Genomic DNA, 17,235 nt, shown 5'->3' on the forward strand with positions numbered 1-17,235 from the left:
AAGCTTATGGATACATTTATGATGACTGGTGCAATGAAGTAGAAATCACTTACTTCATTGGTAGGCCTTTACAATAAATTATCTCCTCTGTATTCTTCATCAAGCATAACTTTAATCTGCAATCCTGAGTAGGCCTCACCTTAAACAAACCTCTGGATAGGCCACATCTTATTGTCATCCTGATTTAATCATTTATAATTCTAGGGACAGATTTATGATAGGTGTATACCTCTTTTGTGCCACTTAGAAAACATTGTCCATGGGGAAATGAATTAAAATGTCATTAAGACACATGAATGTGTTTTTTTTAAACGTTTGCAATTTTTTTGGGTCACTTTCAACATGGCTATGTGTCTGAAACAGTCAAAATCTAAATTTGCAATGCACTGGTGGGAGCATATTTACAAGGAATGTGCTTCATGGGGAAAGGTCTTATAATGTAATATGGGAAAAATGACATTAGAGATACTGAAATGCCTTATAGAGAAGCATACACCATTATGTCCTTGTCATAAATTTGCAAACCATTACTTTTCCCCAAAAACGATTTTCAAATTATATTTAGAAAACAGTGCACATGTGGAAATTACTTAAAATGTCAATAATTCAAAAATTGTGATTCCTTAAATGCAATGTATAAAAAAAAAATATGTAAAAAATGATATTAAGGATTTGGAAACTACCACCAACTTGTAGTTTGTGGTAATTTGCGAATTCTTTTCAAAAAGAATTTTTTTTTTTAAAAAAAAAAGGTCCCATATGACGCCCATACATGCCATTAGGGCATGTAGGTGTGCCATGTGCTCCCAAATTTCTTTTTCAGGGGTGCAGCAGGGTGTTCTTGAGATACCCCTGCACGCTTGAAAAAAATCCTATTTTGTGATGAGCTAATTGCTAATCACAACTTGCAACATTAATTCCTATGAGCCTCCTAGCCTATGGAAATGAATGGGTAATTTGCAATTAGCAATTTGCTCATTGCAAATTAGGAATAGTAAAGAATCGCTATTTATTCCTTAAAATTTGCTATTTATAATATGTAAAATATTTTGATGATACATATGGCAGTTCATCTGTAACAAGATAAGAAGCTTAGGGATAGATTTATGATGAGTGGCGCATCCCCAGGGATGTGACAGTCATCCTGCGCCACTGTTCCGCCACCCATGGTGTGCTGCATTTACAATGCGGCGCAGCATGGGGCAAAAAAGGCACAGATGCGTGACGCATCTGTGCTGTAAAGGTGGCGCATTGCTGGAGTTGTATCGTAAGTGCGATGCAGCTCCAGCAAGGATCAGGGGTGCCCCATCTATACAATGCTGCGTCAAGACCTATGCCAGCTTCAAGCAGGTGCAGGGTTTTGAAGCAGCTTTCTCCTATCTGATTGTAAATGCGGCACACCATGGGTGGTAAAGCAGTGGTGCACATTAACTGGTGCATGCCTGGGGATGTGCCATTTAATATAAATCTGCACTTTAACATTTGAGTATGTGCAGGGGACACAGAGTCGTTGAGGCTTATCCAAGGTTAAGAACAGATGAGTCCTGTTCAGTGAAAAATTAGACATAGGCTTCACCTGCTCAGCATCGCTGGACATGGCTAAATAATAGCTGCAAAATGTTACTCTTGTTAAATAATTTTACTATTATAATCTGTGAGATTTGTCTCTTACTCTGCAACATCTCATTGTTGTTGTCTTTCTTTAAAGATAAAGACAACCTCAACATGAGCGACAATCTGCAATCAGTTGATTTTGACCTCATCATTGAACTTGTAATTGAAACATCAGTGGATGTTGATCCATTGGATGATTTAAATCCTGAGGATGAAGAAGAGCGTGATGAGGATGCAGATTTGTCCGAATTATATGATATAGGATGGGAAGCTGACCTGCTTGAGCCTTTGGAATTATAAACATTTATTTTTAAAATTTATAATCAATAAAAAGTAAAAAGGTAAACCGTTTAATTTAAAAATAAAGACACCTTCAAAAACAGGTTATGTGTAGTGTCTTCAATAAAATATTAAAATATGCTCATAAAATTAGATCAGATTCACATATAAAATAGCATAGGTAACATAAATATAAATCTCATTTCTTTTCTGCTACTTCTGTATTGTAAATTTGCAAGGACTAAAAAATCTTCTATTTAAAATGTCAAGTAGTGTGTTATGTTTTTGATCACTATTACTGATTTACTGTTTGATAATATTTTTTTATTAACATTTTTATTATATTTTTCCTCAGATTCAACTATGCCTACAAAAATAAGAGAGATGAAGGCTGCAAAACGTCAAAGACAGCAGGAGAAAAAAAAAATGCAGCAGTCCTCTAACAAAAAGATTTCTCAAGCGATGAAGAAAGCACCGGGTAAGAGCTCTAAATATTTCATAAAAAATATTTCTAATAAAAAAAATATTAGTACAGAAAATGTTTCAATCCATAACAACACAAGTAAATCAAATGGAAAGAAAAGGACAAATGAAAATGTTACTGCTAGAGCAAGAGATAAATCTGTGCATGATAGTAGAAGGAAACAACAGTTTACGGAGATTCGTAAACGAATGTTCCGTAACAGGATAATTGGCAATTTGTTAAAAAATATTAAGAAAGGTCAACAGAAATTAGTTTTTTATAGGAGAAAAAAAAAAGTTGAGAAAGTTATTGATCAGGCTTTTGAAATTAAACGTAAGTTATTTATTTTGATAATCAATAGAATTAGGAAGCTAAACAAGGCAATTTTTGATTTCAAAAGAAATAGTAGATGGAAGAGAATAGTTAATCGTAGTAATTTTTGTGAAGTTTTTTCTGGAGAATGGATACATAGTTCAAGCTGTGAGGCATTTTTTAATGAAGAGAGTTATTTCCAGGATAATGATTTGGTGCATGCAGTTGACATCAGTGGTCGTGCTTATGAAGTGAAAGATGGTTGTCCAGTTGAAAAAGAAAAACTTGTGACAACAGAGGCAGAAGAGTTGTTAGGTAATGAGGTTTTAGGAAGACGTGCTAAGGGTCCTGTGTACACCTGGAAGTGTAGTAGTATTTGCAGTGTGCGACAGGATTCCATCAATTTGCTTTGTGATTTTGTACGGTCATTTAACAAGAAAAGTTTGAAGCAGAAAATGAGGTTGTTGCAAGAATTAGATCCTTGCAGAGTGAGAGAAGTGACAGGTTTGCATGGTCATTCACTGGCTTGTCTTTCCAGGAGAGTATGCCAGAGTGTTTTTCATCATTTCAGGATGCTAGCAGTGCATCATAACAAAGTGAGGAAGTTAGTTAGACTGTTGTATTATGCTAAGAGTCCAGCAATTATGCTGAAACAATTATGCGCTGCTCTTCTGCATGGTTCTGAAATAGATGTGAGGAATATATGTGAAGAAATTGAGTTTTGTTACTTTGGAAGTAAAGAGGAGAATGTTGAAATTGAGCAAGAAATAGAGGGTCATTTGGAAGATACTGTACATGTTTCCAGTACAGATAATTTCCAGAGGGAAATTGCGACGTTTGACATGAAATCAAGTGAGAGGCCTAATTTCACTTGTGTGTGTTGTCGACGCACTTATTATAAGAATCAGACTAAGTTAGTGGATTTATATGCAAAAAGTGAAAGGGAAAATAATAGTGAATGGAAGGATTTTGCAACATACTTGATGGTAGAAAATTGTTTTGATTTGGGATTGGATCAACGTGTGTGTACTTATTGTTGTAACAAATTAAAACAAAACCAGATGCCTGCTAGAGCAGTTCATAATAATCTGGAATTGGTTGAGATTCCTTCTGAATTGAAGGATTTAAATACTTATGAATCTATTTTGATTCAAAGTATCCATCCCTTTCAGGCTATTGTAAGAATGGAGCCAAAGACAGGGAAATTGCCTCCATCAGATTTACAGAGAGGATTAAAGGGAAGAGTTGTTTATTTGCCTCTAGATTTGAAGAAAAACATTAACACAATTGGAGTAGAAAAAGTGGAAGAGGAACCTCTGGTTATCTTAGTTAATGGGGTTCCGACAAAGAATAAGAAAATATGGCAAGATTTAGTAGATGTTAGGAAAGTTAAAAAGGCAACATTGTATTTGAAAAAAAATAATAAATACTATAAGAATGTATATGTTGAAGAAGAGGAAGTAAGTGAGGAAGAGGATAGCGATTTGTGTGCTGGTCAAATTGAGAAAGTAGAACCCTCTACTAGTGAGGAAATATATGAACATTATAGTGTTCATCCTTTGCATTCAAAGGAAGTCATGGGGAATGCTATTGAGTTGTTTCAAATGAAACAAGCCAAAGGGAGTCCCATTAGTGTTTGGGAGGAAAGTTTGGAAGCTCGGTGTTTCCCACAGCTTTTTCCAACAGGTCAGGGAGGAAGATATGATGAGCGACCTCATCAAATTCCTGCTTCTGAATACCGGACTTTGCGATTGTATGCAGGAGATGCTAGGTTTCGACAATGCATTCCTTATTTGTTTCATCTCCTGTTTGAAAGCGATCTGTCTGGACTGTCATATGCAGTGAACCACATCTTGAAAAGTGGTATACACATGCAAAACATCTCGGCAAGTGATTTTATGGATAAAGTGAATGTCCAAGATAGTATTTTGGATTCTCACCTGATTAATCTCATGGCGTGTCAGCGTGGTACTAATGAGTACTGGTACCGTCGTCATGGTGATTTAAAATGTATGCTGAGGAACTTAGGTACTCCCACATGGTTCCTCACTCTGAGCTGTGCCGAGTATGGCTGGGAAGACTTACTTGAATTTCTACGAGAGGCAAATGCTAACGTAGAAAACATCGAATTCAAGACACCCGGAGAACTGTGCTCTTTGGATCCAGTCAATGTATGTAGGTACTTCAATCATAGATTTGAAGCTATGATGTCTTTCATCATGAATAAGAAGAATCCACCTCTTGGAGAGGTGTTGGATTTCTTCTGGAGAAAGGAGTACCAAGCAAGAGGTGCTCCTCATATACATATGTTGCTGTGGATCAAGGATGCACCTAAATTTGGAACGGATCCAGATGACTCAGTGATGAGTTTCATCCAACAGTATTCTACGTGTGCTGTTCCAAACGCAAAGGAGAAGAAAAGCCTAAGAGAAAAAGTTCTGCGTTTCCAAAGCCATCGATGTGGAAAGTACTGCCGTCGTAAATTCCGAAACAAGGACAAGTTCTACACTAAATGTCGTTTCGGCTTTCCACGACCGGTGATTTCTAAAGGAAGAGTAAACAGTTTGATGTCTTCGCTGCGACACAATGTCATGAAGAAATCACCTAAAAACACTTACAATTTGAAGAGGAACGAAGAGTCCAAGTACATCAACGACTACAACCCGGTGATTTTGTCCATGTGGAATGCTAACATGGATATACAGTTTGTGGCTGATAACTGTATGGCTGTGGCTCGGTATGTGACGTCTTACATCACCAAAAAAGAGAAGACAGAATTGAAGGATATGTGGGAGGACATTTCCCATGAAAAGAGCCTCAGCAAGAAGTTGTACAGTTTCAGTCTGAAGATGTTGTCGCATCGAGAAATCGGAGCGTACGAATGTCCCGACCGGTTGTCTTCAGCAAGTCTCTATGCCAAGTCCAGGAGTATCGTTTGGGCGAGTCTTGGTCTTGCTGCAACGCGTAATCGAGTTCTCAAACCTGTGCGGGAAATTGAGTATTTGGCGGAAAAGGAGCCAAACAGTACCGACATTTTGAAGACAAACATGTTGGATACATATTATCCAAATCGAAGCAGTCACCTAGAGAATGTTTGTCTGTATGAGGTTCTGCAAAATTACATGTTCAAGAGGAACATCAAAGAAGATACTGAGAAAGGAGTGTATGCTGTAATAGGAAGTGAGGGATGTCTGGTGAAGCAAAGAAAATGCCACTTGATAAACCATCGAAAATTGAGTGGCGAATCTCCTGAAAAAAAGGAGTTTTTCTATTTAGCACTTTTGCAACTTTTCAAGCCTTGGCGTGCAGAAGAGGAACTGCTTGGAGATTTCCTCTGTTATGAAGACTCTTTCAATGCCGCCAAGGAGACCATAGAATGTCCTGCTTTTCCCAAATATGTAGAAATGTTGAATGCGGAAATTGAGCAGGAAGCAACGATTGCAGCCGAGATTGCCAGAGACAGTTCTCAGGACAGTCAGAGTTCTGCTTCATTGAGTCAGGATCCACTAGGAGGACCTCTTATTGAAAATGAAGCTGCCACTGCTATGAATGAGGTGGAAAGAGCCATGGCACATGCTCAAGAGGATGCGGTTAACTTAGAAGAGTTGGAAAGGCAACTCAACGTTGAGCAGAGGAAAATATATGACGAAGTTACCATGCAAATTGATCATGGATTAAGTCATGATAAGAAAGAGTGCTCATGTACGTCGTTGAAGCCTGTCCGACTGTACGTGAGTGGAGAAGCGGGAACTGGAAAAAGTTTCCTCATTAAAGCAATTTCATGCTATTTGCAGGAAAGGACAGAGTCATCGCTGTCTTGTGTTGTCACTGCTCCAACTGGACTGGCAGCACATAATATTAAAGGGATTACTTTACATCGTTTACTGATGCTGCCAGTGGAGCATGACAACAAATTAGAATATCACAAGCTATCTGGAGATGCTTGTTTTGAAGTTTCAAGAATCTTGAGGAAAATGAAACTTCTTATCATTGACGAAGTAAGCATGGTTTCCAATGTCATGCTTGCCTTTGTGCATTTGAGGATGCAAGAAGTTCTCAAAACAGAGTATGATGTGTTATTTGGTGGCAAACACATCATTGTTTTCGGAGATCTTCTGCAGCTGACACCAGTGAAAGGGCAACCTGTGTTCAAAATGCTCACGCATGAAGATACCAGGAAGTGCCTAGGCAGCATTGGCAACGTCAATATATGGTTAAACTTCAATTATGCTGAACTGCATGAAAATATGCGTCAGGCAAAGGATGAAGTTTACAAGACTATTCTACAAGATGTTAGAATTGGAAAAGTGACCGAGCATGGAAAAGAAGCTTTACATGCACGATTACTGTCAAATTTATATCCAGAACAAGATGTTGTGCCTGAGAATATTTTTCAGAAAATTACTGATAAGAAATCTGGAATATGTTTGATGCCAACTCTTGCAGAATGTGCCAAATTTAACAACAAAATGTTGCATTTAGAAAAGCAAGAGATTGTGAAAGTGGAAGCTATTGATAGAGTAGAGCATATGGGATCAACAATTATTTTGTCTGAGAATCTGAAATCAAAATTGGATTCATTAGAGAAGACTATATCTAAAACTGCAGGTTTTGAAAAGACTCTGAATGTGTGCTTGAACTGCCGTATAATTTTAAGAAGGAATTTACATGTTGAAAGAGGTCTGGTAAATGGATCAATGGGTAATGTTGTTGATTTTGTGAAATACAGAAATAGAGATGGAATTGAATTTTTAAAAATTAAATTTGATGGCATTGAGGAAGTACAGCTAATTGCTCGTTGTTCTGCTAGATTTTTGCTTGTAAAAGACTTATATGTTCGCCGTAAGCAGTTCCCTGTTTGCTTGGCATATGCGGTGACAATTCATAAATCGCAAGGTTTAAGTGTAGACACTGCATTGGTGAATATTGGCAGTTCTGTGTTCAAGGAGGGTATGGCATATGTGGCATTGTCACGAGTTAGAACTTTATCGGGATTGTACTTGATTGAGTGTGATGTCAGAAACATTTGTGCAGATCTAGATTGTGTTAAGGAATACAATAGGTTAAGAAGAGAGTATGCGCCACATTTGCCTCAGTTTCCTTTGTTTGAGAAACGTCTGGTAGGCCGGAAACGAAGAAATGAGAACAATACTGGGGAGGTTGTAGCAAAAAGACAAAAAGTGAATGAACCTAAAATTACAAGCAGAAACAAAGAGGATTCTGTTGAAGATGTTGTTGGTTTTCAGTTTGAAAACAGTTCTGGTGTCAACTGCTATGCTAATGTAGTAATGAATGTTTTGTTTTCTCTAAAAAATGTAAAAGAAGAGATTGTGGTCAATTCTGATCAAAGATTTTGCAGTTTGTTGAATTCTGTGTTAGAGAAATGTAGCACAGATAGAACAAAAATAGAAAGTGTGTCTGAAATTCGAAACCTGTTAGACAGATGTTCAGGGCAAACACAATTCTCTCAAAATATTCAGCAAGATTGTCAGGAGTTTTTAATGTATATGCTTGATGTATTACATGCTGAAGTTGTAGATGTAGATCAGCTGTTTGGGCTTTCTTATCAATGGCAGCATGACTGCGAGAACTGTATGGTATCAAGTACTACTAGTGTAGACTCAGAAAGATTTATATATTTAACTTTGCCAGACAGTAAATCAGTCTCCTTTAATAAGCTAGTAAAAGCTGCTAATCACAGCATGGAGTGTAGCCAATGTAAATCTGAAATGATGTCCACATTATTTATACGAACATATGGCCAGTACGTCATTTTAATGTTCCAACGATGTAGGCCTGATGGAACAAAATTGACAACTTTAATAAAAAATGTTGTAGCTTCGCAGTTGTCAATATCAGGAAGGACTTTTGTAACTACAGCAATTATATATCATGACGGCCCTTCAATATCATCAGGACATTACACAGCTTATTTAAAGTCTAGAAATGGCTGGTCATTCTGCAATGATTCTGTTTTAATTTTCAAAAAAAAATTGCCGTATGACCTTAAAAACTCTTACCTGGTGTTTTTAAAACCAAAATTTTAGGAAAATAATCTCGGGATATGATCTGTGGAATTTCAAGAAGTTCTAATGGCTCCTACACAATTTGGCCTTGAGGATAAGTGTAGTTCAGAGACATAACTTCTAATCAAAGGATTGGACATCATGGAGATGTATGTGCACTTTAAATGAGTTCAGAAAAATTGTTTCTTTTCATAAGCTAATTGAAGCAGCCAATCAAAACATGGAGTAGAGGGAATGTAAGTCTGCAATGCTGTCTACTGTTTTACATTGCTTTGTGATTAAAAGTGATGTAGAGAATTAAATAATTGTAGTACTCATAGAGGTAGTGTAAGTCTGCTTCATATTAAGCAGTATCAGTGTCATAGGAAATGTAGAACATGACTGACCAAGAAGGGGAAGATATTACTATTCCAGGATTGTGAAAATGATCTTCAACATTTTAATTCTGAAAGTTGCGGAAATGCCAAATGATGGGATTGGCTTACAAGAAATCCAAGAGTTATAAATATCTCTGACTAGATTTGGCCTTGTGGAAAATAGTGGTAGAGAGCAAGAAGTCATTTATTGCATGTAACGTGTTTTTAAAAACGATGGAGGTTTTCTTTCAGAAAGTGGCGGGCTGAAAGTAATAACAGCACAAAAGAGTGTAAGCTGTTCATAGGACATCCTTGGACGTCATGGAAAGTAAGTTAACTTTAAGGAGTTCTGAATTTTATTTTCTGATGTTGTATGGGTTTTTTAAACACAATCATTTTGATTGTGTTTTTTTTTCCCCGCTGTTACATGATGAATACCTTCAAGTCACTGTTTTTAGTGAATTTTGATACATTCTGAGAACAGCAAAAATAAACCATTTAACATGTATAATTAATTCTGTACTGTTTGCATTTATGATGTATATGTAGAACTGTGTAGGAGGCATGGAGAAGGTGAGTTTTCTGTAAGTGTTAAATTTATTGTATGCAGTGCTGCACTTCTACGTATTCTTTCATATGCTGGACTACATCTGCACAATGAGATACCTAAGCAAAGGAAACACAAGTGATGTGATTGTGAAATGAGCAAAATAAATTGCACATATTTCAATTACATCACTTGAGTTTCCTATCATTACGAATCACATTGTGCAGATCAAGTTTAGGTCTGTCCAGGGAAACATAGGAGGTTTCTACTTTGTTGAAGAGTGCAGTGGACATGACTCACTTCATTAGTAGACTTTCACAGATATTATCTCCTCTGTACACTTCAACAAGTGTAAATCTCATCTTGAACTCTGAGTAGGCCTCACCTCAAACAAATCTCTGGATAGGAGACATGTTATTGGCATACTGAAGCGACACTTTTCTGAAACAAGAGCAATGCAAAAGATGCACCATGTTTTAAGATAGGCCTCACTTCATCTGCATCAAGATACTGTTAGTTTAAAATGTATATCTTTAGCATTGTGTAGAGGACCTGGAGAAGCAGAAGCTTCTGTCAGTGTCAAAGTTGTTGAAAAACTATTTGTCCTTCAATATTTTCCCTTGTCTTTTGTAATTTTTAAATACATATTTTAATTTTTTTTCAAATGTTGGTTCTCTCTTTCACAGATTGAAAGTATAGAAATAAAATGTGATTAATTTAACGGCAATTACAAGGTAAATAGTTGTACTCTTTTCGTTACATTTCTATCACATTCACCTACTATTAGATCCACTGCTTCACTTCTTTAATCCTCAGTTTCCTGCCTTTGCTACTTTCCTCATTCCTTTCTCTATTACCTATTTACTCAACTCCTTCCACTCTTTTTCTCAGTCCCTCTGTTCTCATAGTTCCTCAGTCTTGTTCACTCACTCCATCTCTATTACTCTTAGTGTCTGTGAATTACTTTCCCAACTTTTTTTTTTTGGGGACCGCTTCCTGGGAAGTTGCCCGGTTCGCAAACCAGCAGCGTTATGGCAGTCCACCATTTTGTGTTTCGTTCGAATCAAGATACAAGATGGAGGGCAAATAATGTTCAGAATAGGTAGAAGGGGGCACGGTAGATGTATCTTGACCCCCTTGGTTTTCTGAGGGTGGCTGAGGAGGACCATAGTTCTTCACTCTTGTTCACTCTCTCTGTTTCTATTAATGTCACTGTTTATGACTGATCAAAAAAATGTTTTTTAAAAAAGAACAGTAACTATAAGGGAAGGAAATAGACAGTTATGTTAAAAGAAAGACAGCTATAGGGAGTAAACTAACGATACTGTTACCTACAATCCACTGCTGTTGATGTTACTGACCATGTCATGAATGATGTAATATGTGAAATCATCAACAGTGGATTGTAGGTAACAGTATCCTTATTTTACTCCCTAGAGCTGTCTTTCTTTTAACATAACTGTGTATTTCCTTCCCTTATAGTTACTGTTCTTTTTTAAAAAATATTTTTTTGGTTAGCTTCCGGTACGCGTACCGGGTAGCGCTCCGGGAGCGAACTAAGAGAAATACAGGTTGGCAGAGTTCCAAATATTCTACCAATTTTTTTATAATGGGGAGTTAGTTCTGAAAAGAACTTTTTTTTTTATGTTTTTGTTGTTTTATATTTTTTTTAGTATTTTTTGAACATTTTTTTACTTTTTTTGTATTTTCTGAACGTTTTTAAATTTTTTTTGGTTTTTTTGGGGGGGGGGGAAACAAAAACGATCCATTATAAAGGGCTCAACAGGAGCAAAAAAAAAAAAAGAATTTATTTTTTGGTGCGTTTTGTGCAAACATTAATATGATTTTGAATTGCTCGCAAAATCAAAGTGATGCTACTTTCTCTGTAGCAGATGAAAGCGCCACATTCCACGCACACTTGTTTTACGTGCCCAAACAACATTTGGATGTTTGCAATCACCTCCCTCGCCTCTGGTCCCGACACCTCTGGAACCACCGATCTTCTTGCCATTTGGAGGGGATGTTGTTGTTGGTCACGTAGCTGGGCAGCACTATAGTTATTTGGGTGCCACCTACTCATATGCCGATGCATAGTATGATTCCCATAACTATATTTTTTATCGGTGCCCCTTGACAATCTGTCACCGCATATGCGGCAAAACACGTAACGAGCATTCACTTTCTTTTGCCCCTCAGGAATTCTGTAGAATTGCCAGATATAATTCTCCTGTCGATTGTACCTCCTGGGCTCCTCTGGCAAAAACTCATGCTCTTCCTCCTCTTCCTCCTCTTCCTGTTCTTCCTCTTCTTGCAGAATTACTTCTGCAGGTGGTCCTCTCTTTCTTGGATTTGGTGGAGGTGGTGGGCTAGCACCAGCTGAAGCTACTAATGAAGCCATCACAAAGTCTCAATAAAGGGTCTTTCTCTCACCAAGATGAAAGTCAGAGTGATGAAAGAAGGAGGGGTTTTCATCATTTGGGAAAAACAAAAGTTCTAAACCAATGAAAAGTGTCCATTTTAGATCACATGACCTTGTATTACATCATTAGGAAACCAAAAGTGAAATGAACCAATGAAAAGTGTTATTATCGAGTCACATGACCTGCTATGTTTACATTACGCGGTCGGCGCCGCGCCGCGGATCGCTTCCGGTTCGCGTACCGCTGCGCTTCCGGGTACGCGAACGTAGCACGTAATATGACGTATTACGCGAGAACGCGAAACGTCATGCTGACGCGAAGCGTCGCGATGTTGTTTTGTAACGCGAGAGGTGCGCTAAAGGAACGTTTACCAGTTCGCGTACCGGGTCGCGCCTCCGGATTGAAGTAACGGGAAGCTAACCGGTACGCGTACTGGGAGCGAAACAAAAAAAAATAAAAAAAAAATTGTATAAAAAACATGTAAAAAATATTTTTCTTTTTAAAGAATAATACATTGTAAAGGTTTTGATATTAGCTATTAAAAAACCAATGAAATTCACTGAAAAAACCATAGGTTATAGACCATATATAGTTAGGAATTAGCATTTACAAAACCTTAAAAATTCACTGAAAAAACCATAGGTTATAGACCATATATAGTTAGGGATTAGCATTTAAAAAACCTTATTTTACTCACACAAAACCATTGAAATTCCATATATAGTTAGTTGTACTAACTATATATCACGCACCCGCAATCCACTGCTGATGATGTCACATATTACATCATTCATGACATGGTCAGTGACATCACTGATGACATCACTGATGACATCTCAAATGACATCACTGATGACATCACTGATGACAACATCCAGTGACTGTATGCTTCTGTAAAGTTAAAATATGTCTTACATATTGAAGAATGAGTGGATGTATAAGTGTCTGGATGAAGGATTTAGTAGGTGCATGACTGACTGTATAAGTGAGTGATTAAATGTGTCTCACTGAGTGCATGGGTTAGTGACTAAACTGTTTTAAATTGTGCATCATTGTGTCTGTTGTTTTGTAATCTGATGCATGTGTTGATCATTAGCTATATGACTAACTATATGGGTTATTGATTAGTTGCCCAAGTATTTGTATGGGAGACTGAGTGTGTGTGTGGGTGTCTGGGAGGTGTATGACTCTGTGCATAGATGTGTGAGCAGTTGATTCACTAGATGTATGGGTTCAAAAGTGCATGTGGAAACATCTGTATGGGCGGTTGACTGTGTGCATGAGTGTATTGGTGAGTGAATGGATATCTCAGTGCTACATGTCAAAGTAAGTACATATGTAAAACACAGTACATGTGATAGTTGACATATATAAATAACTGTGCATAAGAGCCAGTGAATGTGTGAGTGGCTGTATGGATTATTGTGAACTTGTATCAGGGATTGTATAACAGAGTAAATATGTGTTATTATATGTTCCAATAAGTAAGGTGTGTATAACTATATAGTTGAGGAAATCGAGGTGTGATTGATTCTTTGCAAGACTGACTAGGTGTGTGAGTAACTCCATGGATGAGTGACAGTCTGTGAGTGTCTGTTTACACTGAGTGTATCTAAGGTTATATTAGAGTCTGAAGAGGTTCATTGTATCATCACATGAATGATGTCATCAGTGATGTCATCAGTGATGTCATTTGAGATGTCATCAGTGATGTCATCAGTGATGTCACTGACCATGTCATGAATGATGTAATATGTGACATCATCAGCAGTGGATTGCGGGTGCGTGATATATAGTTAGTACAACTAACTATATATGGAATTTCAATGGTTTTGTGTGAGTAAAATAAGGTTTTTTAAATGCTAATCCCTAACTATATATGGTCTATAACCTATGGTTTTTTCAGTGAATTTTTAAGGTTTTGTAAATGCTAATTCCTAACTATATATGGTCTATAACCTATGGTTTTTTCAGTGATATATATATATATATATATATATTACCTACTGGCGATAGCCAGTAGGTATATATAGTTAGGATTGTTTTCCATAGGGAAATCACAACATTCTATTGGGAATAACGTTGGCGCCGGTTGAGGAATCTTCCTGAAATTGTCCTTAACTTTGCCTCGTGGCGCTCCGGTCCTTCCCTGAAAGTTTGGGGGGATCCGTCAAGCGGGGGCCGAGATAAAAGGGGGGTCCCAAAACTTGTTTTCCCCATGTTAATTTCCATAGGGCGGTTGGACTCACTTTTAGCCCTAACGGCTGAATGGTTTTTCACCAAACTTGGCAAAATTATAGGGACTGGTAGCCCGATGTGCCTTTGCTATGTCTCAAGATATATGCTCCAGTGGTTTTTTCGAAAATTAACTTTGAAAAAATATATATTGGGCTACATTGGGCTATATATATGTTAGAGCCCAAATGTAGCCCAATGTAGCCCAAAGATGGCCACCAGAGACAAAAAAAACAAATGTAGCCCAAATATCAGCCAGATGTAGCCCAACTATAGCCCAATGACAGAATGTCCCAGAGTGTTCTAAAGAACAACTAGAGCCCTAACAGTCTTACTTATGACAAAAGTATGGCACACCTAAATTCACTGAAAAAAACATAGGTTTCAGGCCTTATATAGTTAGGAATTAGGCACAAGAAAGCAGAAAAACAAACGTGTAGAACACAAAAAGGGGGCAGGGTAGGAACACCCTGACCCCTTAGGGCTGCTCAGGTGGTCCCACTAGGATAATAATATATTTAAACGTTATCCGCTAATAGAATTAGCATTTAAAAAACCTTTGAAATTCACTGAAAAAACCATAGGTTTCAGGCCTTATATAGTTAGGAATTAGCATTTAAAAAACCTTTGCAATTCACTTAAAAAACCATAGGTTTCAGGCCTTATATAGTTAGGAATTAGCATTTAAAAAACCTTGCGAATTCAGTGAAAAAACCATAGGTTTCAGGCCTTATATAGTTAGGAATTAGCATTTAAAAAACCTTTGAAATTCACTGAAAAATCCATAGGTTTCAGGCCTTATATATTTAGGAATTAGCATTTAAAAAAACCTTTGAAATTCACTGAAAAAATCATAGGTTTCAGGAGTCATATAGTTAGGAATTAGCTTTTAAAAAACCTTTGAAATTCACTCAAAAAACTATAAGTTTTAGTGGTGTTATAGTTAGCTGGACATTTTACTCATACAAAACCATTGAAATTGCTCCTATATAGTTAGTTGTACTAACTATATTTTGCGCACCCGCAATCCACTGCTGATGATGTCACATATTAGATCATTCATGACATGGTCAGTGACATCACTGATGACATCTCAAATGACATCACTGATGACATCACTGATGACATCATCCACGTGACAATCACATACACATTTTCATACACTATTACAATTTTTCATCACTCTTTGTAAATACAGAGTATCATATTTAAATCCATTGTCACAGCAATACAAGTATCTAAAAATCCACTCAGTGATTCATAGATGTATACACATCTAATCACTTACCTATGGATTCACTCATACATGCTGTCAATGAACAATAGAACACTATCAAAAATACTTGTACATCTATATCGACATTAAACAACAGCACGCATCCTATTCACATATGAAGTCATCCTACTCACGTATGCAAACAATGGATCATACTTACATATTTACTTAGCAAAACACTTATACAAACACCACTTCTTCTATTCATTTAGATAGTAAGTCATACTTAGTGAATTATAAAATCATTCTTACAAGTATACAGTTATCCATACAGTCACTCACACAATCATTGTGTCTTAGGTATACTTATTTATATACAACAACTAACACATACACTGCCTTTTATTTTTCTAGTTTGTTGGACATGTACCATTGAGAAATATATTTGCTCATCACCACACCCATAAAGAGATTCCCTCACCCAAACAACTGTTAGAACATGTAGTTTTAACTTCATATATCTACTGAATCAACTATTTACACATCTTTGGACAGTCACACACCCCCCACCGAACCACACACACTTTCACACTCCCATACAAATACTCAGTTAACTGATCAATAACTAATATAGACTTTCACATAGCTAGTAACCAACTGTAGAATGAGTTTACACAACAACTGACAAAGTGATACAGATATTCACACAGTTTAGTCACTATCCACTATATTTAGTGAGACATTATAAATTGGTCAAGTAAACAGTCAATTACACTGCTACTAAATACTCCATCCAAATATTTATTTATATATATCCACTTATTTTTCAATGCAAATTGCTATATATATAATGCATATTTAAATAACGAAGCAAACCACATTCACTGGATGATGTCATCAGTGATGTCATCAGTGATGTCATTTGAGATGTCATCAGTGATGTCACTGACCATGTCATGAATGATCTAATATGTGACATCATCAGCAGTGGATTGCGGGTGCGTGAAATATAGTTAGTACAACTAACTATATAGGAGCAATTTCAATGGTTTTGTATGAGTAAAATGTCCAGCTAACTATAACACCACTAAAACTTATAGTTTTTTGAGTGAATTTCAAAGGTTTTTTAAAAGCTAATTCCTAACTATATAACTCCTGAAACCTATGGTTTTTTCAGTGAATTTCAAAGGTTTTTTTAAATGCTAATTCCTAAATATATAAGGCCTGAAACCTATGGTTTTTTCAGTGAATATATATATATATATATATATATATATATATATATATATATATATATATATATATATATATATATATATATATTACCTACTGACGGTCGTCAGTAGGTATATATAGTTAGGACCTAGTTTCCATAGGAAATCCACAACATTCTATTGGGAATAACTTTGGCGCTGGTTGATGAATCTTCGCAAATTTCTCAAAGAAGATGGCTCGCTCCACTCCTCTCCTTCCCTGAAAGTTTTGGGGGGATTAGTCAAGTGGGGGCTGAGATAAAAGGGGGTCCCAAAACGTGTTTTCCCCATGGTAATTTCCATAGGACCTTTAGACACGGCTACAGCTTGAACCGCTGAAGGGAATTACACCAAACTTGTCAAAATGGTAGTGTCTGGTACGCAGATCACGCTTTTGGTAAAATAGTGTAAATCCCTACAGTGGTTCCTGAGAAAATTAAAAGAGAAAACAGTTATATATCTATAAGCGAGCACCGTGCGCGCACCTCGCGATTTCTTGATTTTTTTTTTGGGG

The 17,235-nt window shown here is 36.8% G+C and overlaps 1 protein-coding gene across 5 annotated transcripts in view; it reads right to left on the bottom strand.

Annotated features, from left to right (window-relative positions):
- Nucleotides 1-17,235, bottom strand: part of LOC144770775 (phospholipase A2 inhibitor and Ly6/PLAUR domain-containing protein-like) — a 1,602,193-nt gene that overhangs the window by 185,405 nt on the left and 1,399,553 nt on the right. The window lies entirely within an intron of this gene.

This window comes from Lissotriton helveticus, chromosome 7, assembly GCF_964261635.1.
Source record: "Lissotriton helveticus chromosome 7, aLisHel1.1, whole genome shotgun sequence".
Taxonomy (NCBI): domain Eukaryota; kingdom Metazoa; phylum Chordata; class Amphibia; order Caudata; family Salamandridae; genus Lissotriton; species Lissotriton helveticus.